Source organism: Lagopus muta, chromosome Z, assembly GCF_023343835.1.
Source record: "Lagopus muta isolate bLagMut1 chromosome Z, bLagMut1 primary, whole genome shotgun sequence".
Lineage (NCBI taxonomy): Eukaryota > Metazoa > Chordata > Aves > Galliformes > Phasianidae > Lagopus > Lagopus muta.
This window is the reverse complement of record NC_064472.1, coordinates 46,196,795-46,221,843: the sequence shown is the minus strand read 5'-3', so window position 1 is coordinate 46,221,843 and position 25,049 is coordinate 46,196,795. Positions and strand designations below refer to the sequence as shown.

The following is a 25,049-nucleotide window of genomic DNA, read 5'->3' as shown; positions in this document are numbered from 1 at the left end:
TTCAAGGAAGGAAGCACTTCAGTACCATGGGTTACATTAATCAGCTGTTATTAATTATATGCTAGGCAGATTATTTCACTGACTGAAAAAAGAAAAATCAATAGGTGTGAAAAGAAAGTTAGCTAGTAACCCCCAAAAATGTTTGTAAAAATCTGACCATACCAGCCAGTCCACAGAAACTGGGCAGCCTAAACAGTGGTAACGGACAGAACAGGCACATTTTAGCATTACATATTCATTACACTTTTAAAACTCTGATGTTCATATGGAGTTATATGGACTGGAAGGGAACAAACAACACTGCAAAATCAACATGATGTGCGGTGCTTCCCTGCACTCACCACTTCCAACAAGATTTGTAACTTGAGAAATTACAAATCTACCACATCCGCTTCACCTGAACTGCCTTCTGGCACTTCAAGCTTGAAATTAGGGTACTGCAGAATATATTACAACAAGGTGCAGAGTATCTTCAATTCAAAGATGGAAGTTAGGTGACAAAATAAAAACAGACAATTGGAACTAGAACTTCAAGACCAGCAAGGGCTAATTCAGCTGAAATCCCCAGGACATCATAAGTGTTAGAAATGGGAGAGCAGAACTCTAACTGCTAACCATCTGCATCAGGAGGAAGTGACATTTCTTCCCTGGTTCAAATTGAACTACATACTCTTTTCCCCAGGGTCCTTTCCAATCCAAACTATTCTGTTATTCTGGAAAACTGTTATATGTACAGAGCAGAAATATGTACCAGAGATATTATAGAACACACGGACCATGAGCCTCACAAATAGATAGAAATGAGAAGTTGGAAACAGGAACACAGGAAAGCTCAAGATACTCCATGGTCTAAATAGTACTTGGTACCCAGCATCGGAGACTGCTTGTGAACAAAAAACAAGGAGTAGTGAATTTAGATATAAACGTCTTTCCGAAAATCAGGCTTCAAAACTCAATGGCGATTTTCTCTACACAAAACTAGATTTACCGTGGCAGCTACTCATGCCAGTCCATTGAGCACTTGCAATTTCCTCTAGTAAAACATTTTTACAATCATCCTCTTATGGCTGTTTAATGGTTTGTATAGAGTCCCATTGTTCGGGAGGAATACAGAATTATCACAGAGTGCTGTTTCTGTGCAGCGAATGAATGCCATTTCTAACTAAAGCTTTCAAGAGGGAAATCTATGTTTTGTACCAGCAAAGACTTCACATCTACCACTTAAATAAAATTGGTAAGGATCTGATCAAGTGCTGCGATTAATCACACAAATGTGGCTTTTCCACATAATACTTGAAAGCAGAGGTAACTGAAACGCCAAGCAACTGGCTGGCATTTCTTAAAAAAAATAAATAAATAAAAATAAAAAAAATAAAAAAAATCAGATTTTTGTGCACTTGTCTAATGGAAGATTAGGCAATGCTTACATATGATATTTAGAAGAATATCCTACAAAGAAAAAAAAGAAAGTATTCATTAAGACAACACTAACAAGGTAAGAACAGCTGGTCAAAACACTGAAAAGAATGGAAAGGAAATGGCCATTACCTTGTAAACTTCCTTGTATCTTCCTCTGGCTTACACTTTTTCCCTTTCACACATCTTTCCCTAAGCCTGGAAGCTATCAACTGACTTAGTTATACATGCATATATGTATGCATGCAAAAAAGAGAGCTACATAGAGATGGGGAAATACAGAGATATACTGTGGAACCAGGAGGGTTATGTAGATGGGTAATAAGGAAATTTATTACATTCTTCATTCATTTGTTACCTGGTGCAATTGCCAGAGATTTTTCAGTTTTCCAAAATGCAACAACTAAAAGTCTCATCTTGCTTAATGAATAACCTGTACTGTAGTTTTGTACAGTACTCTCTTCAAATCTTTACTGCATTCTGCAACCACTGCATGTTGCCATTAAACAAATAACAAATAGGCAAAAGAAGATTTTAGCAATGTCTAGGTACTGAAACTTCCTGTTTAAAAATGTTAAATAAAAGCAATCAACAACAACAACAACAAAAAAATCCAAAGTCAGACCATGGTCACATTAGATATCCAAACTTCAACTAAAAGATCTTTGAAGCTGTATCTGTATGGTGTTTGAAAAAAATGAAGTGAGCTTATAAAAAAGATGGAGATCAACTTTTTGCATGGCCTGATCATGACAGGACAACGGGGAAATGCTTTGAACTAAAAGAAGCAGCAGTCCAGTCAGAAAGAAATTCTTCACTCAGACAGTAGTGAGGCCTTGGCACAGCTGCCCAGAGAAGCTGTGGGTGCCCCATCCCTGGAGGCATTCAAAGCCAGGTTGGACAGGGCCTTGGACTGCCTGATCTGGCAGATGAAAATTCTGTCAAGGAGCAGGTTAGAACTGGGTGGGCTTACAGAGACCTTCTAAGACAATCATTCTGTGATTCTAAGAAAATACAAAGTAAACATGAGCTGGGTAAGTGCTCTGCACAGAGTAAGGCAACGCATGCAACTTTTTTGCCACAGCTAGAGGCATAGCACGCTGAGATCTGTCAGTTCCAAAACCACCTTCCTCTCCAACACAACAGGAACAATCACTTTTAATTCTAACAGTGATGATACTCCTCTGGTGAAGGCAGCTACGTAAAAGAAACAAAAGCTCCTAATAGAAAAACAACTGCCTACAGCTGATTAACTCCATGCAGAATTCACCAGAGATAGTGTATGAAATCAAAGCTAACTCTTGAAACACAGCTGTATTTAACCTCCATTTCCATAGTTCGGTGCCCTCAGTAGACCCAATAAAGCCTATCTAGAAGTTTAACTACCAGCCTAGATATGTATGCGTTGGCTGCCACTTCCTCAGCACAAGCTACCTGAGAAACAGTGCCGATGGACACTTCTTCAGAGCTGCACCACGATCTGCACATAAGCTCAGCATCACGTAAGCTGTGGCAGGCAGACAAACGTCTGAGCTGCACAGGTGAGGGAGATCTACACAGGATTTCACTCAGATTAAAGCTTTAGTTATTGGTACTGCAACTGTACAAAATACATAAATAGAATTGCACAAGGTATGATGTGCAAGGGATAGCTGTAGTCATCCCACAGGCATCTTTCTGAGCTAAGACAACCTCCTAGACCAGGCAGAAACAAGCAGTTTTGAAAAAATCAGATGAAACTGCCACTAGGACACCCATATCCCCATATCCAGAGGTTTTGCAGAAACCACACAGATCCTCAGATAAGTGCTGCTGGGCAACATGCAGGGGGCTGACACCATGCTGACTTCTGCAGGAAGGAAGGAAGGAGGAAGGCACTGACAGAAGGAAGGGGCACAGCAAGGAAGATCAACCTCATCTGGTGCAGGTCTTCACACACCTGAAACATACTAGAAATATCAGAAATAGCATTGCCAGCAGGAGCAGGGAAGTGATCGTCTGTCTGTACTCAGTCCTGGTGAGGCTGCATCTCGAGTACTGTATTCAGTTTTGGGCCCCTCACTACAAGAAAGACATTGAGGTCCTAGAGTGTTCAGAGAAGGGTGATAAAGCTGCTAAAGGGTCTGGAGCACAAGTCTTATGAGAAGCAACTGAGGGAGCTGTAATAGATTAGTCTGGAGGAGGTTCAGCAGAGATTTATAGTTCTCTACAACCACCTGAAGCGAGGTTATGACGAAGTGGTGGTCAGCTTCTTCTCCCGTTTAACTACTGATAGGATGACAGGGAATGGCCTCAAGTTGCACCAGGGCAGCTTCAGGTTGGATTTCAGGAAATAATTATTCTCCAAGTCACTGGAATGCGCTGCCCAGGGAGGTGGTGGAGTCACAGACTGCAAAGGTGTTGAAGAAATGTTTAGATGTTGTACTGAGGGACATGGTTTGGCGGAGAAATATTGGTGGATGTTTGGACTAGATCTTAGAAGTCTTTTCCAACCTTGGCAAATTCTACGATTCTGTAACTGTTAGAGAGAAAACCTGCTTTTTCCTTACTACACATATGCCACGTGAAAGAACTTTACACAAATTCTAGCGGTATGTTTTTGGAATCTTCCATTTGCTTTCAAACTGTTTTAACAGATTTTAATATTGCCCCCCAAAAAGCGACCACGAGGTTTTTAAAGGGGAAGACAAAAACTGGCCTATAGTCATTCCCCAGTAGAAACAGATACCATTGCTTCCAATGTTGTTTCTTGCTTTCCTTCTTTGAATTTTCTTTTTTCTCAAATCATCAGACAAGAGCTGCATCATTTACCAGTTTCAGGCTCCATTTTGGTTTAGGAGAATCAAGTCAGACCCTGCATTAAGTTGAAAATAAAAATATGTCCTTAAGTTATTCAGTAAGCTATTCAGAGAGGCTTGATATAATTTTATCATCACTGTAATGTTTCTGGGAAAAAAGTGTCCTTGTTAGTGCTAATTCAGGCTATATCAACATTCAATGAATACAAGCCAATATCGTTCTGTTTTACCCTGTTGAGTAGAAAATCTAACAGCTTTCTGTTAGATAAGCTGCGCTGGCAGCTAATGCTGACATGATGCAGACAACCGATTTACACTGTAGCATCTGTGTGCCTCCACAGCATGCAGAAAATAAAGCATTAGCTACAACTGCCCTCCCAAGATACTGCTCTGAAAATACAGGAGTGTATATTAGGATTAATTTTCTATCAAATTTTTGTTTGTTTCAAAGACAACTGGTCACAAAAAAAAATTCACAGTAGCATACAGAGCAGTGCTCAATATTACTAAATTACAGTTTTGCTGATCCTAATGCTGTACCAACTAGTACAGTACTAGAATGTCCAAAAAACGAATTAACAAGTTAATGTTTGACAGCTTATTGTCTTTTGTTTGTATTATGAAAGGAAGAGTTATAAAGCATATCTGTCATTTATTCACAAAATAAAATCTTGTTTTGCAAGTAATACAAAGATCACTTTTATAAAACTAATCAAAAAAGTACAGGTTGTATTGGTGCTCAAAACAACCTCAATACTATTTTTAAAACTAACAGGTATAACTGTAATCAAATCAAAATTTTCCATCACCACAATGAATGAAATACTGACTTATGCACGGTGCTTATGAGATAATAATAATAAAATCTTTGTGAAACAGTAAGCTGAATTCACTGAAAAGATGTTTAGCTTTCACAAAGTTTGTTTTAAACTTACTCAAGTTCCTTCCTTCCCTCGGCAAGCTTCCCAGACTTGCAGAGAAGAGGACACAGGTAATCTTCATTGCAATACAAATCAATGAATGAAACAAAACAACACATAGATTAAGTAACAAAATATATCTGTGAGCAGACACAATGAGCTCAAACTAGAACAGTGCAAAAACCAATTCAATTTTCAATAAGTCATTAGTACAGAGTGGATGTGTTTCCTCAGCTAAAGGTTACTGTTTTAGATTTAGCCATTTTGAAATCTGTATTATTCAGTAGCAGAAACTGCTTTAATTTCCATACAAGAAACAAGCTTGTGATAATCATGAACAAAATATACTTTGAGTTGAAGAAAATCAGAATGCCTCAAAAAACAGATCAGGCTTCCCAACCCAGATAGCCTACTCCTGCTTCTCAGCTGTAATTCATGAACTCAAATCACATTTTAAATAGGTAAACTGCAACTTAACTATCTGAACCTTAGCCTACAGCATCTGTATTTGTTTTGATCAGCAATGAAATGGTTACTTCTGAAATTCAAAGCATTGTAATTTAGATTTAATCCAGTATTTTCTTGAAATGAAAAGCCTGAATACTTCACGGTTGTCTTAAATCTTTTGTTTCAGGCTATCAGCTCCAGTGGATGTGACTGCATTGTTTCCACTTAAATCACATTTTAAGGATGTCCAGGCAAGCACATAAAGAAGGATTTTATATTTCATAGTTAAATAATATTTGAGTTTTGATTAGATGGGAGATTAAGAAACAATCTGACAAGGAGTAAGTTCAAAGATAAACAAATACCCTATTGGTAAAAAAAAAATAACAAAGTAAATATTTAGATTGATTTTTCATGGGTCTATATTTTAGTTACCTTTAAATCTAAAAGGTAAATAAGGTACATAAATCCTATGTAGACAATATTCATACAACCTCCTAAATAAATAAACTTAAGAAACTATACAAAGTTTCCTAAAAGCTTAGCCCACAATACTGCCCAAGATTGGAAAGTTTCTCACTGTGATTTTGTTGTACTACAAATGTATTAGATACAACAACAGAAAAAATGTTCCAAAAAATTTACTGCCCTATGATGTCACTTCTTCTGCCTTACTTATCAGTGTAGATTTAGTTTCATTTTTTCTTCTTCTGTTTAATTTCTTTGGGCGGGAGACAGACGCCTTGCTAAGTAGTAAAAATAAAATTACCTCATGTTAATCAGAAGAAATTCTCCCAAGACCACACTCTCAAGCAGGCTGAAGACAGATGGTGCCTACGTTCAGCATCATGTAACACTGACTAAATATGTGCCACTCAAATACATCCGAACAATGAACTCCATCTGCGACTTAATTACTATAGCAAAACCATTCCCTGTAACTGCAGTGATTCCACAACTTTGTAACTTTAAAAGATAAACTCTTAATTAAAGGACTAGTTATTCTGCACTGTTACCAGACAGTAAGTCTGAAGTACTGAGAAATAAACAAAACTTCACAACTTCCTGAAAAAAATCATAACAATGATAATAAAGCATACATTAAAAACACTTAACCTCTCATTTACTCATCAAAATACAAAAGCAGGTTTCAGGCTTATATTTTGCATAAAAGTATAGCAAATAATATTACATTTAGGAAACACAACAACCTTATATTTGTCTGTTTCATTTTTGAATTGTTCTGTAAAATCCATAAAGCTTTTAAGCTACATTTCATAGTCTGATGTCACAGAGACATGACAAAAAAAAAAAAAAAAAAGCACCTACAAGACAAAACCTACCTCTAACACAAAGAGCAATATTCATCCTAACATGAAGAACAATATTGAATCATACTTGAAACGTAAAGCAGACATCGCAGAGCTCTGAAATAGTGAATAAAGCTAAGAAAAAGATGTACACTGGTGAGTTACAAAATCACTTCTAAGTAACACTGATGAAGCACATGAAGCATACACAATAACAATAGTGGGCACTTCTGTTCTCATACAAGTATCTCAGCAGCTGTAGCTCTACCTAAAGAGACTAATTTGCAAGCATTACTGAATTCTATTCCCAGTGCTTCTGTGACATTCAGTAGCTAATTCACTACATAGAGTGGGAACTGAAGCAGGAGTCCCCTGCAAGACACCCTGGGACCAAGCCAAGAACTGAAAATCAATTCCACATGCACCAAACTGTTATTCACAACCCATCATCATAACTGATTCTTGTAAAGTCACAGTGTCCTCAATAAAACTCAGAGTTAGAATATGCTGTAATTAGTTTGGACACTTCTAAAAGATTATATTAGAGCTAAGAATGTCAGGTATGTATTTTCCAATTACAATATCACACTTTAATTACAGGAAAACAAATAGAATATTTATCATTCATGATTTTTATTTGCTAACTCCTATTACTGTTGAGCTACTATAACAAGTAAAATAAGAAGCACATTGTGTCCTTAATACCTTGGAAAAAGTACAGATTCAAGAAAGCTCTTTAGGTTCCATGACCAAGAATGGCATCAAAATTTCAGTTCTTACAAGCTGATGAAAGAAGTAAATTTTGTATCATAGCAAACTTGAGACTTTCCACAACAAAGGTACAAAATCGCTTGCGGTTGCCTTCTCAGAAAGAGAGAAACAGGTTTAATTCCTTTTTTCCAACACAAATGTGGTGGCCTTACACCTCTCACCTCCCAAGATACATGTTTTTCTTTTGACATAAGCATATGTGAAACCAGACATTCTCTCCCTAAGATTTCCAGCAATCATGGGTTAGTGTCTACCATATGACACTGTGCTTTGTTTTAGAATCAAGGGCATGCTTAGACAATTTGGACTCCCTCTTGCTATTCTTAAAACAATGGTTTGAGAATGGTAGATTGATCTGCAGGCTGAAACGGGAACTGGATCAGCCTTCTCCCTCCTTGGTGAGCCAGTTAAGATGGTAGCCAAATAAAAAGTTTAATAAAAATATTATTAGAAGTTCTGAAAATCTGTACTGATATATTTTCCTATCCAACTGAATTCACTACTTACTCATTTTACAGGATTTCCTAGTAATTTCAACTTCATGAAATTAAGTCATGCGTTTAAACACCCTCATGTCCATTAGGACTGAAACAGCAAGGTGCCAGCCAGAGGAGACTTGGCATTCAGGAGTCACTTTGTCATTTCTGCTCTCAAGAACAGTACAGCAGGCACCTGTTCCCAGGTAGCAAAGGGAGAAATGACTTACCACTAAATGAGCACAAGTACTAGGATAGGATACTCTAGGGAAACTTCAAGAAAAACTACATATTGTTGCATTCCTTCTCTTAGGATAAAGCTCTATTTAAACACTGCTTCCCTATGGAAAACTTATTCTGTCCAGCTCTGCAGAACAAACTAGAATCCTTTTTACATGGATGCCTTACTGATAAAGCAAAAGCCTCCAAAGCCTTCAAATTATGTTCAATTTTTAATTAAACAAGTAACTAAAATAAAAGTAACTGGAAGTAATACAGTAATGATAACAGTAGAAATCTGATTGCTCTCTTATGCTAGTCTCACAGCATTATTTCTGTGTAGCTGAAGCGTTTAAAGAGAATGATGGACTTAACTTTCAACACTGCACTCAAGCTTCTTTCAGTTGTCCATAAGGACATAGGGTAAAAGACATCCTACATACTGTAATGTAAAAAGATACATCAGACTGATAAATTAACTACTGTACTTACTCAATAATTAAAGAAGAGAGATACCGGTATCTTGCAGAGGTGTTTTGTTTCTACAGAAGTCTAGGAGGTTTGGCTTAGTTTTGGAATTACAGTACCCTTCTGATTCCCATGCTTTTCCATTGTAAACCACTTTTTCATTGTAAATCAGATTTGCATTCTGAGAAGTGCTTATCAAATTCACTCTCAGTTTACATTATGCAGCTTTCACTAAAGTGAATATAATTTATTTGCAAGCACGGTGCTTACAGCACCCCAGATGGAAATCCCCTTTCTCTGATATAAATTTTGACACACTGAAAAAAAATGGTAGTGATTTTAAAAAAAGAACATAAAGCTCACCTTCAACCTCTGAGGTAATACATGATTCTACAACAGAAACAGAAGTACCTAACTGAATGATAAATTAATGTTTCTGTTAGAAGTACAGCACCACTTATGTTCTGAGGTAATAACCAAAGGACTAAGAAAAAAAAGCAAAATAATTGTGTGGCTTCATCACTAACTCCCATTCAGATCACAAAACCGTCAATAAGGCAACTTGGGAAGCAAAGAGGAGAAGGCTGGTAAATTACAGCACAAACAAACCCCATGGACATCCAAAATGAAACCCCACGAGAAACACTGAACTCCTAATTCTCCCTCATGTAGAACAGGCTAAACAGCGTCAAATGATTCCTTCGCTTTTCAAAGAAGTTCTCCAAAATTAGGTGCTGTAGTTCTGGCAGCATAGACACAAAACACCCCGAATACTGTAAGCTACAACACTACAACAGTTTTCTCAGTATGCTAATACATTTGTTTTATATTTGTCTTTATGTTTCAAAGAATAATCACCATTACAAAGTAATCATATTTAGAGTATATGATAATCATCCCAACACCAAAAGGGACAGTTTCAGAACATTAGTATGTAATTCTGGAGATAAATACACCCACGGAATGAAAACAGGTTATCAGTCAGTATGTACTAGAAGTATGCATGAAACCCCCAAAACTTCTGGAATCCATTTAAAAGAAGTTCAAACTACCAGTTCCACTTCTTTTATCATCATTCTGTTATAGACATGAAGACAAATGGCTTCAGGGTAAAGAAAAGAATTTAACTTACGCAAAATTAAGAAAATTACATAGATCATTTCTTATTTTCATAGGGTTACAGAGGGAAAATACCACACCTCAGGCAGTAGAAAAGTTTTCATGGAGATTTTTTGAATAATACAGAAGACATAGAAGAATTGCATATGGATTTTTCTACTTTTGTAGTCTTCCTGACTACAGGGTCCAATCTTCTTAAATCACATGCATTTATCTCTAAGAAATTTATTTCAGTAAGACTAAAATACTACACACATTGTGCCAGCAAACAGGACTTAGCCAGAACAGAACACAATTTGTCTCATTTTTGTCAATACGTAAGCTGCAAATCTTTCATCTCCTGTGTTCCACACATACATGTACAATTAAGGTCTTATGAGACAGGAGGCAGCTGAGGAAATATCACAAATTGATTCCCAAAGACTACACGTTTCCTTCATTATGATTAATCCCTGTGGAGAAAAGAAAGACACGCTGCATTCTTTGAATACAAAAATAAGGAAAACATCTTAAAAACCTCTGTGTCTTTAGCTCTTGAATCCACCTTCTGTGGTCCGGCCTGTTACAGGCACTGTGGTCAGGTCCTGGGGCAGCACAACCCCGGGCCGGTGCACACAGGTCAGAGCCCTCACCACATAACAGGCTGGAAGGGAAGGTGAGAAGATGGCAGGGTACAACACACGGGGAATACCCAGTCAGGGTCCAAACTTGTCTGCCTCCTACACACAGCCAGCCATTTTAACCCACAGTCCCTCAACTTCTTCCCTCTTATACTCATCCTTACACCACCTCATTCCACCCCATTTCACACCTCTGATTCTGCCCCTACTAGTCCCATAAGCACTCTCACTCAAAAATAAATGCACATCCATAGCATCCTGTGTCCCGTCCTCCTGGGCAGTTTTCCTGCATTCTGAAAGGCACTGATTTAACCCACTGGCTTTCTCAGCTTGGTTGACAGTCTTAGAAGGAGCCCCAGACTGGGCATGTCCATCTTCCCAGCCCTCACTGCAGGGTAACCCTGACACCTTCTCCTGCCCTTGTGCTCATCTGGCATTACAGAGACTGGCATTTGATGGCTTCTGCAGAGGCCTGGGCACAGGCTGCTTGGGTCACTCCTGCTATTGCCTCTCTGTTCCTTCACTGCTCTGCAGTGAAGCTTTAACATTTAACCTAATGGACTTTTGTCAGGCAGACAAGATTAATATTAAAGTTAATGCTGCTGCAGCAGCCTTCTACATTGCCCTTGCTTCAAAGATTTTTTTTTTTTTTTTTTTGTCATCATTTAAAACCAGCACATTCTTACTGCCAAATCTTAAAATAAATTCTTTTGTTCAAAGGTCAAAAAACTTCTCTTTCATCTGAATAGTAACTCTTAAGCTTTAGGAAAAACATTCAAAAACTTCACATTCAAACCAATTAAATCAATTACCTATGACCACCTGCACCAGCTAAAGGTTCTTTGACAGAATAGTTGCCTTGAACACAAAGATTTCAAAAGCCACAAAACCCCACCATAATGGTTTCTGAAAAACAAATGAATGCTCAGGTGCTGCGCTCCGTATGTCCACTGATCTGACTTTTATCTTCTTACCTACAGCAGAATTCATGATTACATAGCTTAAAGACCTGAGAAAAGTTGTTGCTTTGCTTTTTTTTTTTTTTTAAAGTATATATCCTTTCCTCTAGCCACCATTTCATCTTGTTTATTTTCTACTCAGAAGGGAGAAAACAAGTCAATGATTAATGATGCCATTCTAAAAGAGGATCCCAAGTAATTTCACACTACAATCAGAGTCCACTCAAACAAGAACCCCTGTGAACGACCTAACAGAATTACAGTGGAAGAACAAAGAGAAGTCTTGTTTTGATTAAGAAATATTTGCCAGTGAAATGTGCACATGAATCCTAGAGATCTTGTTGGAAAGAAAAGGAAGAAGTAAAAGCACAAAGCAAGGAAGAAAGAAGCCCCTAGCTCTAAACTACTGACTACATCCTGAGACAGAAATAGACATCAGAGAAACAACTGAAAATGTTATCTCCCTTGCCCTATATTTGGGACAGTTGTGTCTAATCTGCCAAAGAAAATAATTTCTTACAACAGTTCCTCAAAAGCAACAGTAAATAATTTGCAGTGGGTGGAAAAAATCATTCCTTTCTCAAAATTTTCCCCTGGAACTTTTTTTTTTCTTCTTATATTGTCTCATTTCAGTGACAATCACGTAACATTGTTTGCATCCAGAAGGTAGAAACAATTAAAGCAGCTAAAAACCAAATCTAAAATGCAACAATCAATAGCTAACTGCTATTTTAACTCCTTTTAGACACCCTTAAAAGCATTTTGCTTTTAACTGGGACTGTAGTTAAAAACAAATGCATACGTTGAAAATACAACAGTAAAAAAGGTAATTAATACAATGACATCTTTGGGACAAGAAAGATAGTTCTAAAGACTATAAAAATGGCTACATCACTGTTGGTAGCCCATACTACAGAAAGTCACATTTGAAAGGAATTTCATTCAGAAGATCAAATATGCGACAAGAGTAATTATTAGTACCTACATTAAATAGGATAAAATTACAAACTCAATTTAGAACTCACTGGCATGATCTTACAAGGATATTCTCATTTTAGTAATTTTCCAGAATTTTTTATTTCCAACCACAACTGCATCTAAAGGAAATTCCTTCTACATTTCAACGCAGCAGGTACTCCATGTTAGACCATAACTCGACTTACAAAAAGAGAAAGTATTTGTATGTGAAACTTGTTTTATTTCTTTTCTAGATTTGAAATGCTTACTCAAGAAAGCCATGCAGGTTATACCTTCCATAATGAAATCGGCATCATCATCATTTTTAAGGTAAAACAATAATTACAATGATTTATGCTAAATTTTATTGTATGACTGTTTACAAGATATTTTTTTTTTAAATTGAAGTATTTGGTTTGTTCTTTAAAATACATATAACCTAATTTGCAGATCATCTACTTATGTATAGATTCACTTAGACCCACTGAAGAAAAGGTCGAAAAACACAGTAAAAGCTGTTTAATGAAAGTGATTTATGAATACAAAACAGTGTACATGCAGTCTAGTGCATTCATATGCTTAGATACACTCCAGAAATGCTTTTATTCCACTGATGGAAATCTTCACATCTTCTAAAGAGTTTCTGCCTGAAAAATGGCATTCCTGATGGCTTTTTTTTTTTAATATTCCCAATCATATCCTTGCTTACATTTAAACTGACCACTAACCTTAACTACACATGAGGAGCTGCACGACACAGCAAATACATGCAATTTGAAATATGTTTTCATATTTCTATAGTATGGAACTCCCAAATGGAATTCAATTGGAAAACAAACAACTACAAAAACCTCCTCATCAGTTCCTTCTCCATCCCTTTCAGCAGGGAAATTTATGAATGGATCTTTAATGTGCCCAAATGCATAAATATTTTTATATTTAACTATATATTAAAGCTATGGAAACTTCACTATAATTTCCCAGAAAGCTGCAAAGCAACTTCAAAATAACTATAATAGTTAAATACAGTTAACAGTTCAATATTCCATTCCTAACCATTTTTCTCTCTCTACATGCTAGCTAACCTTTCAGATTAAACAAAAAATACAGAACACCTAAATTCATTAACTAATGTAATGTGCTGTAATCAATACAAAAGTAATAATCAAATGTGAAAATTCATGTAAAGCATTGCTCTTTATATTATTAATATCCAACAGTGATGCAGTAGTAGAGGAAAAACAGCATAAGTATTGCATTAGAAAGGAAAAAAAATCCTTACACTACTTGGACTAAGAGAAAAAAATCCAAGAAAAAACAACATGATTGTCAGCAGTCAGTCTGTCTCTTCTAATGTACCTTGTCTACCATGATTAATAGTACTTCCAGACCGAATCTTAGACATAGCATTTGACTGCCTAAGTGCCTCATTCAATAGGCACAGCATACTAAGTAGTTCACTTAAGAAATATCCCTACTGGATGCCATTCCCAGACAATTCACTACTTAAATAAAGCAACAGAAACCGTGGTCAGAGCACGCAAAATAAAACAGGTAAAGGAAAAGAAAAATAAAGAATTTCCAAGCTGTCAAAGTAAGAGAGAGAAAAAAGAATAAACTGTTGGCTTGTACGAAATCCATTGTTTTAATTTCCATTAATGTGCATATTGCTGCTACACCAAAACAACTTTTTACAAATTTCTTTTCTTATGCACCAATAATACTAACATTAACTGAACTGTAAGTATTGAACTCAAGTTTTCTTTCAGAAATAAAGCCCCACAGAATTTTCAAGGTGGAGAAGTTGAGACTATAAAACCGAGATGAAATTAAGGCATTAAACAAAAAAAACAAAAAAAAAAAAAAACCACAAAGAATGTTTGCTATAATTCTACAGCTTAGTTCCAGTAATGTAGTTTTTTGGTTTTGGTGTTTTGTTTTTTCTTTGTTTGTTTGTTTGTTTTTTTGTTTTTTATTTTTTAGTGCGTGTACTTTAGGTGGTGGTGGTTTTGGTGATTTTTGCTTGTTTGCCTCATTTAGATTTGTGAGGGTTTTTTCGCTAGAAAAACATTAAGTATCAATAATAGTCAAGTGTAGTAGTGGTCATATAAAGTGGACTATGAGAAGGAAAAACAAAAAAATCAAACTGTGAAACCAAACAGTTAATGGCTTTTTGTGGTGGGCTTACTAATAAACTTAGTTTGCAAGGCCAAAATGTGCAAGAGTCCTCTCAGTCTTTCAACATCAGTTTCTTCCAGTCTTTCATTGCATTTTTCCACTATTCAGGATAAAAGCCAGGACCTCTGCTTTGCTGAAGGGTGACTGTGTATTTCAGTAAGAACTGAAATAAGTAAGAACAAAACACTTTATACAAGCAGAACTGTATGTAGGCTATGTTTAATCACACTTACCCTATATAATTATCCCTTTATTCACATATTCACATATTCTCCCCCTTTTTTTCTTCTTTCCACTCTTCCTCTTTTTTATTGCTGTTTTCTTTTTCCTACTAAAAGCTTGAACTTGTTTCCTTCAATGATATTACTATTACTGAGTTCTCTTCTGATGATTAAAAATAAGGACTCAAGGAATTTCAGTTTATTAAAAAAAAACAAAAAACAACTCAAAAAGCCACTCTAGTTACTTAGTAAAACAGTTTTTCATTAAAGATTTTTTAGCTTGTATTTTTTCTTATTGATGAGATTAGCTGGACTTTGCCAAGTTTAATTTACATAGTCTACGCAATTACTTCAAATAAAACACTGTGTATTTTGTGGACTATGGAACTGAGGACAAAAAAAGTAATGCCCCACAGTGTAAGGATATAAAAAAAATAATATGAAGAAAAAGCCACTTACCTTCCAGCCTCATGAATTTCTAAAATGATACTAAACAATAGAACATATGGAGGGACGCTTACAATCTTTAGCAGAGGCTGAATCATATTCATGTAGATGCTCTGAATAGCCCCTGTATGCATACTGACATCATCAGTAAAGACTTGGAGGCAGAGGATACTATGGTAACCACGCAATGTACTGTGAGAGAGAAGCCTTTAATTGCTTTAACAACTTCCTGAGGCTCTTGCTACCAGGCTTCGATTTGCTAAGTAGGAAATGAAGGCTGTCACAGATGCAGCGAGTGCGACACCATGTAGGAAAAAGCTCAGTGAATCCTGAATCTATTAATTGTGATGTGACTTTTTAAGTGACAAGTGTCACAGCCTGAATCCATTACTGACACTTTCTGACATCTGCAAGCTCTGCCAGAAGTCATAGGTCAAGAAATAATACTGTCAGGTAGCAATTTTATAAGCATTTGTGTTTTGCTTTCTCTGTTTGCACATGTTGATATCATTGCATTGAGACGTTTGTTTCACAAGTAATGGCACAGCTTTAAGTATCAGATGCCCTTCTCTAACTGAGGGTCGACAGATCGATCAGAACAAAACCTAGAATCCTAATACTAAAGCTCAGGTACAATATAAACTGACATGCTCTAAAATGAGAAGGCCATCACATGTTCATCTTAGTGTCCTTCAATTTCAATGGCTATGTCAGCGCATCGCTTACGAAGGAAAAAGCTCATGTGAATATTAACAGCTGTGACATGATATAGCCAAGAGAGCTGAGCATGAAGTTCTGACTAAACTTTCAAGAAAACTGCAGCACTTTCTCTTCATTTTGCATGCAAATAGCTCAGCTAGAATTTATTCCAATTTTAGAAACTAAAAAGTAACTACATGAATAACAACTCCATCAGAATTACACAAAACCAAAATGTAAGCCTTAGATGGGGAAGAACTCCTCCCACTCATGTTGGTTTTAGGTTTTAATTCCAACTAGCCTGAGTTTTGTTTTTTGTTTCTTGAGGGCATGGGGAACAGTGGCAGGTTGGCTAGGGAGGTAGAGTGGTATGAATTTATCACAATTTGTACATTTGACTTCACCATTACAGTATTTCTGTGGAATCAGGCTTCACTGGACACAAACAGGAAAAATACAGATCCATGAAGACACTCCAGTTTTCATTTCCATACAAACTCACTCCTAGTCATCTCCTAGGCTAAGCCTCTCCTTGAGCACTATGATCAATTAAAAATTTTAAACTGAATATGGTAGTTACCCAGAAAAGATAGAATCAGTAATTTTTATCTATTGTTCAAAACAGTGAGTTAGACTCTTAAAATTAACTTCATTTTTTTCTTCCTTAAAAATGCAACAATTGAGAAATCTTTAATAGCTTCTGTTTCAACCTAATCCTTACCTCTCTTTCCCACAAGCATTAGATATTTAAAAAAAGAGTAATTTCCAATGTATAAATGTGTAAATGAAATTCTGCAGCAGTAATGCAACTGCACTTTGAGTTTTTTTTTAATCTAAAGCCTAGCATTTATAAAAATAACTCATTATACAAGTTCTTTAATACCACAGCTGAGATGGCTGTTTCATACTCCACACCTGGGAAGACAACAGAGCATACCATGCTGAACCGTATGGCTGGCAAATCTGGTACCCACACATGCCTTTATTATCCAGTATTGAGCTGATTAAAACGTGCAGGGTTCTGCCAGATTGCAGTCTGCCTATGCAGAAATATTTACGTCTTTTTACAGAAATCAGAATTGCTTTCTATTCAAGAGGCTGCTGTCAGCTTTGCACCAATATGTAGAGATCACAGACATGAATCAGTTAGGATTCTCCCTGATTTGGGATGTCAGAACAGCTGCTGTGAATAAGTTATTTGCGTATGTCACAGTTTCAATTCTAATATTAATCAAACCTTTGAGAGGAAGCGTTGCTTTCCACAGGAAGGTTGAAAACTATAATCATGACGTGTTAGATTAAGAATTCTAGCCTTTATATTTCAAAAATTTGTAGTTAGCTATCATTCAACATGGCATTTTTTATTTTTTTTTTTTTTTAAGTGGTGCCCTTTTTTCCAAACACAACACAGAGACTACTTACAATACACAAAGACTACTTATCATAGCAAGCCTTCTGCACGCATGCCTGGTTTTTAAACCACTGAACTAACCTATGAAGAAAAGTACTGCTCTCCAACACAGTCCCTATTGCTTTATGCATGTAATGCTACGTACGCATTAGGAAAAAAGAAAATGCACAAAACAGAAATAAGAAAGAGTTGAAGAATTTTCACAAAGTTCTACATACGGTTCTCAAGTAAACTCTAATTGCAACCATGAAGAGAGACACAATTAGTTACTTTTAATTCTCTGCTGGGATGGGATTAGGACCCCAGAGGACATCTTCACAGATGAGCAGATGCAGAAACAAATAGCAGCTCAAAGCAGAAACAGAAAACCACACAGCCTCTCTCTGCCCCTTCAGAGACGGACGTCACAAGCTACTTAGTGCTTGTCAGTGTGCCCAAACACCAAAAGGGCCACAGCAACTGATAAGTGAAACTTCTTCTGAAGCCAGGCTGAGAAAGGTACACGCCATTTTTAACTCATACTCAAGCAAATAAAGTGAGAAGGAAAAAAAAAAAAAAAAAAGCAGACCAGGCTGCACCCAAACATAAAAGCTTGCAGTAGAACTGAAGCGTTAATCTCTTGATAGCAAAGTTGAAAATGTAGCTACAAAGGATGAAAAAGAAAATCTCCATAATCATCAACTGCCAAGTTACACACAAGCTTTAAAGCAACATTCATCTAGAATGCTTTTACCACAGACTTCTTTCAGTTTTGAGAAGAGGAAGAACATTATATGCAATGACTAACAAATGAAATGCATACCCCCAGAGGACGTAAAAGAAAATAATTCCAAGAAAACCACCATGTCTTGATTCACTAAGAAAGGCACTGCCTTTGTTTCTTCAGTTAAAATCTCCCATGGTGTATTTTGCTGGGCAAATTCTAAAATTTCTTTTCACAAGTACTCAAGCTATTCAACTTCATTGATTTATAAACAGAATAATAATAGACAGCAGATCGTTATTTGGAGAAAAGGAAAATCTTATATTTACAAAATCCATAATGGAAGTCTTCTCTCAGGTATCCCTCTGGTGACAGCAACAGGGCCCAAGGGCACGGCATGGAGCTGTGGCAGGGGAGGGGGTCAGGGAAAGGGTCTGCACCAGAGGGCAGTGTGTGTGGAACGCGCTGCACAGGGCAGTGGGCACGGCCCTGAGCTGCAGGAGATCAGGGAGCATTTGGACACCTGCCTCAGACATGGGATTTGGATTTTGGGTGATGCTGTGTTGTGAAGCCAGGGTTGGACTTGGCGATATTTGTGGGCCCTTTACAGCTCAGAATATTCCATGATTTTATGATTCCTTGTAAAGTAGTCTAAGTTGACTTACAAACTTGATATATCAGCCATGAAGGTTTGTCTATGCAATGTTCTAAAGTCCCCACAAAATCCCTACCAATTTAAGTGAAAGTACAAGTGACAACCAGAAAGGAAAGAAAAAAAAAAAGAAAGGAAAAGAGGACAAAACTCTAACAGATCATTTTGCATACTTTTTAGAGTTTAATTTAAGCTAAGTGTGAGTTCCAAGAAGAAAAAGAATAAGCAATCATGGCATTTTCAGCTAGACAGGCACAAGGTTAAGGCATTGGCATATGCTAGAATGAGACTGCAAATTGTAATGAGACAACAGCACACAAATTCCTTCTTTAGACTAAAAAGTCAAGTATTGGAAAATTAAGATCAGTGTATACAATAGCAATCTAAATTTCATTTTTGCAGATACATGCAATCATTTCTTCACATTCCTTAGCTTCATAATTATCCAAAATCTAATTTCAACAGCAATAGAAAGAATATGGAAAAAAAAAGAAAACAGATTAGTTTGCATTCTTTAGCAATCATGACACCATATTCTTAAGTTCTGTTCTTTCTAAAAGGTTAACTAACACATGCAGCCACTTCAAGCCAATCAAAACATTTCATCTGATTCTATTACGAAACGTGCAAATCTGGTTCTCATTTGACTGCAATCCCACTTACCAGGGGTCCCCCACCAGGGACTGGATAGTCCTAGAAGGCTTGCATAGAAGCAGCTTAGTAGCAGAATGTTGTTATAGTTTTCTCTTTCTGGATGTTGTTTTGTTCTCCTCCACACAACCAGCATCCCTCCACAGCATACATCTTTCGCTGATATCGCAATGGTGGGGAAAAAGGACCAACCACAGCTTCTGGAAATGATCTTCACCACCATTGCCTATCTCTTCAAGGCAGCCACTACCAATGGCTATAAGCAACAGTCAAAACTAAGAGCCAGACTTGCAGTATGCCATGAGAGAAAGAAAAAAAAAAAAAAAAAGAAAGGAAGAGAAAAAAAAGGAAGCAAAACTGTTCTCAAAGCACCTGAAGCATATTTTATTTTTCTTCTTCTGTGAACCCCCTTAATTAGGGTTCTGAACAGACCATCTCCTATACAGTTTGCTTTACACAATAGCCAGAGATTAGCAAAAGAGGAAGAATCAGAAAGAGACAGGACTACACATCTCTTAAACAGTTATGGAGCAACCTATTTACAAACAGCATATCTATCCAGGCACTTGTATGGATATATCCATATTTGAAAAACTGTAATAAGAAACATGCTCAGTAAATCCTTTCTACATCTCAAGCTTAGCTTTGAAGATTAACATTTAAGTTTAAACTCTGTATTGTAATACCCACATCCAATTAATACTTGTAAACATTGATCTTTGAAACATGCAAGCAGTACTCCTGCACAAAACAAAACTTCCCTTTGAAGAAATGTATCAGGGATGTGAAAACATCAACACGCACAAGTAACTACTTATACTTCTAAGCATGGAGCAGTTCACTACACCTTGAAAGTGAATAACGAGGCACTTATCATCACTAGTTCCACCGCTCCTCTTAGATTTCTGCATTTCAGATAAGAATTTCAAAACAAATCACAATTTTCTATCGTCTAAGAATACCCCGTTGTTGCTCTGTCCAACTGCACCTCACAGATATAGAAAAAGAAAGGCATATTAACCTCCTTCCACTCCCTTTGTGTCATGTGTGCACATATAATTATAAGATAGCTTCTGCAGTCCTGCCTATGGGAATGACAGCAAAGCTTTTCATCCGCACATGGCAAAAAATTCCTGCTTATCCCTAAAGTAAGGTTATCCTTCTGCCACTAAATGCTATTTCTTCACTGCTTTGCTAGTGTGAGAGCTGATTAAAGCACACTGAAAACCAGATATTTACTAGAAAGAACTGAATACTTATTCCTTAATCCACTCCACCATTGTCCAAAAGTTTTAACACTTCTGCTTCAAGAGACATAATAGATTTGTCATTTCTAAATCTCACAAAGGTCTCATACGTTATGCATACTTTGTTTTCTTCCATCGGATTTTTTTCCTCTACAAGAATGATCCTGCCCTTTTCACTGCATTTTTAAGATTCCTCTAACTTTTATTACAGAAAATTGAGTAAGGATATTACATGCTTGTGGCACAAGAGTTACTTTTTTTTTTTTTTTTTTTTTTTGCCATGGATATTCCCAGCCTCAGACTCTAAGACTGTTGGACAAGCATGAGATATTGTTCTGAACTAAGTGGGTTAAATCTTCCAGATAAACAAATCCCAGCTGAAAGGAAAGCACAAGAAAATTTAAAAATTGTAATTGCACTTATTTTCCTGTAACCAATAGAAGTCTGAGGAACAGACAAGCTCATCAGAGATTGGAATTCTTTTGTTTTCATGTTAAAGTGACTTACTGTATCGCAGTACTTTGGAACTTGTAAATCTCAGTACTGGATACTTTACAGTAGGAGCACACAGCATCTGTGATGCCCACTTGTACCTGTCCAGCTTTTAGACAGAAATATAAAAGGTTAATCTTGATCAAGGGAACATTAATATTTACTTACGACAAGAGAATGCCTTATGGAGCATTTGGCAAGCAAGGTTAGCAAGGTGGCACTCCCTAAATTAGCTCAGTGGAGACTGGACAGTGAAATCATCACCTTACATTGCCATTTGTTTTTCCACATAGGCCCTGCAGGTGAGCAAACACGGATTATGTTGAAAGGTTTATTTTCCCTTGGAAGCTTTGTTTTCCCTTTCAGATGACTTGAAATAGTCAACATTATCAGAAGATGACAAACTTGGACTAGTCAATTTAAAATTTGTACCATGAATAGCAAAACAAAAATACTACACTACTTCAATCCATGCAAAACTGTCATAAGAACAGCATACACAATTTTAACATTCTCCACAAGAGGGGTTCACACATTAAGAAGAAAAGCACAGATAACTGAGCACACAACGTCAGCCAGCATATCCACTCTAGTAAATCATACTTTGATTTGGTTTCAGGGAAGAGTACTGCTGTCTCAGACAGCACCATGTAGTGACACTGCTGAGCACTTTCATCTCGGCTGTTATCTCCTAACAATAGAAAGAACACCAACGCCCAAATCCTCATCCTCAGAAAGTTTCAGTGTTTATTTTGTGGAGTTAATGCTGCTGGACAACACATACCTCCTTAAGGGAGGCCCAAAATCATAAAGGTATGCTCCCTGTGCACATGCTACCCTTAATTTGCAAAAGCCTTAATTTGAGCCTGAGGAAATACCACATAGATATGCATTAAGATTTCAGCAACAAAGATGCTAAAGAAAGCAAAACCTGACATAGCTCTCAAGAACTCACTGAATACAAAGTGACTTAGAATTTGATACAAATGAAAGATAGGTGTTGAAGATCAGTATGCAGCTACTAGGTAAATCACACTCTCCCTGTCCTTGGTGCAACATAACTGCTTTGTGTTTTATGTAGCTGTACAGCTATGAACCTGTAACATATAGAAACATATAACGAACATAACTGCTCATTATACTACCAAAAAATAAGCTACCTTTTTAAACTTGTGAATATGACAACCTCCACTGCTGAAGTTATGGCTTGCAAATGTGTCAAAAATGACAACCACAAAGTTGGATATCCCAGGTTGAACCCTATCTGATGCTGTGTGACAAGATGAAACAATCTGATTTTCCCTATTCCCTATTTGTAAAAATGAGGCAACTTAGAGTATAATTCATGGAAAATTAGAACTGCGTATACTTAAGCTTTGAGCTATCTGTAGCAGATCTCAAGAGCAAGAAAAAGAGAAAAACAAACAAAGATTATGTACAGCAAGTGAATGGCCTTAGAGAATTCACATATGCAAGATGCTAGAATTCTTTTAAGATGAGAAATAGTTTGCTACGTTACAAAAATCTCTTACCCTCCCTTTTCCAGAAGCTATGTTAAATGAAGGACAAAAATACAGACTGTAATAATATTTGCTTTATTGGGTTCAAGGAGCATGCTTTGAGCATGCATTAGCAATGTTTAAGTTTGAAACAGAAGAGTTGCCAAGACTTAAGTCCATTTTCTACCAAAAAAAATACGCAATTGACAAGAGCTGCCGAGCTTGAAATAACTGCCCAACCACCTGCCTATGATGTGCACCCTGGCCTAAATATCACATTTCTTTAAAAGCATATTCTTCTATTGTCAAATCAGCACTGACAGGCAGAAGAAAGTGCTCCAAGATAGACAGCTGACCGCATCTCCACTCTCACATACTAGAAGAATGCTAAGTCAGAGCAGGAAGGTTACCGCTAAAATAGAGGTCACAACCATCAAAATAAAACCTACTCAATCACAGCATAAAATGCTTTATACCTACAGAGAAGCAAATCTTATTTGAGCCAAACTCTTGGCCTTCTCCTGAATTAGGAAAATGTGAAGAAACGTCATATTAAACGTAGCTACATTCCAGGCACGGACACCAGGGTGGAAAGTCAAAAGCAATTAGATGGTAGAAGACTGGGTCAGGTAATGCTTATGTAAACTGAAGCTGAGGAGCCCTATGGAATGCAGGAGTACTGAAGGAGCTGGTAGATATCACTATGTGATGGGAAATGCACTGAGGAAAAGCAAATAGCATCCCCACCTTCAAAAAGAGCAGGAGGGAAGACTCTGAAAACCACAAGCTGGTTATCCTCACTTTAAACCCTGGGAATATGGTGAGGCAGCTCATTCCAGAAACGATTTCTGGGCAAAATCATGAAGAGTCAGCATGGATTTACCAAGAAGAAATTACACTTTATCAGCTTCACAGGCTTCCACAATGTAAAGAATGGATGTTAGACTAGGGGAGAGAGATTGCGCATCTCGCCTTACTTCAGTAAGGCTTCTGAAACAGTCTCTAGTACAACTGTCATAGATGAGCTGTTGTTTAGGCAGGATGAGCAGACAGTGAGGTAGATTGAAAACTACCTGAACAGACAAGATCACAGACTGTTTACTAGAGAAATGGTGTCTAACTGGAGGCCAGTAATTTGCAGTGTACCCCAGCGGTCAAAACCAGGTCAGTTCTGGTTTGCATCTTCATTTATGATCTAGCCGATGGAGCAGGGTATCCTCAGCAAGTTTGCTGACAATACAGAACTGGAAGGAGTGGCTCATTTTCATATTCAAGAGGGTTATTTTGCTATCCAAAGCAACCTCAACAGGCTGGGGAAATGGGCTGACAAGAACATTATGAAGTTCAGCTAAAGGACACGCAAAGTCCTGTACATGGGGAAGAAAATAGCTTGTGAGAAAAGGACCTATGGGGCATTCGTAAGTTGAATATGAACCATCAGTGTGCAAAAAAGACCAACTGTGGCTGCAGGCGTATCATCAGCTCATCAGAATAGGTGATTGTTCTCCTCTTCTCAGGACTGGTGAGGCTAGAGCTGGAGTACTGAGTTCTGTTCTAGTTCTTTACAAGAGAGACATGGGTACCAGAGCATTTCCACCAAAGGTAAGAAAAGATGGCGAAGGACTGGAGCATCAGTCCTATGGGAGACTGTTCAGCATGGAAAAGACAAGACTCAGGGGCGGTTCTTTTTGAGACTTATACATACTTGAACAGATGGTGTAGAGTAGAGCCACGTTGTTTTCAGAGATGCCCTGTGTCACAACAAGAGTTAACAGACAAACTGAAACATAGCAGGTTTTCCCTAAACATCAGCAAGTAGTTTACAGTGGGAGATGACTGAGCACTTTCAGGTGCTCTCCATCCAACTCTAAATAAATTGGCAATAAATTGAATTAATTTTCCAAGTCTAGTCTCTTTTGCTTGTATATGGTAAGCCATTCTCTGCCTTTATCTCAACCCCCACGCTTTTCCAATTTATTCTTTCTCTCTTACTCGGTAGGCAGAATGAGAGAGTATGGCAGCCAGACAAGGCCATGCAGCTACTTAATCCATCAAGATTTAAAAAATAAAAAAAAAAAAACAGGCCATGCCATTTCTCAATGATTGGCAAAACTGCTCACAGACCACGCTGTGCAACTCTAAAACAAAGTAGATCAGTTATGGATGCCAGTATGCCAACACACCTTCAAGTGTCACCTCAGTTTGAAGAGTGTAACAAGGTAAGAAGGTGATGGAAATTATACTCACACACAGGAACTCAAATTTTTTCCTAAGCAAGCTGACACAGTTGTATGTAGATCAAGTCATCTTAGCAGGAATGAAATAAGACACAGATGGAAATCTTCATGATTTGAACATCCTCAAATGGA

At 37.2% G+C, this 25,049-nt stretch overlaps 1 protein-coding gene across 4 annotated transcripts in view; it reads right to left on the bottom strand.

Annotated features, from left to right (window-relative positions):
* PAM (peptidylglycine alpha-amidating monooxygenase) overlaps positions 1-25,049 on the bottom strand; it is a 121,159-nt gene that overhangs the window by 80,020 nt on the left and 16,090 nt on the right. Inside the window, exon 1 of one of the 4 annotated variants that reach the window (XM_048932284.1) lies at positions 15,339-15,430. The exons of the other annotated variants lie outside the window; for them this stretch is intronic. The gene's annotated coding sequence lies outside the window, so the exon portion shown is untranslated. Of the gene's footprint in view, positions 1-15,338; positions 15,431-25,049 lie in introns of those variants that run through there. 4 annotated transcript variants of the gene reach the window in all.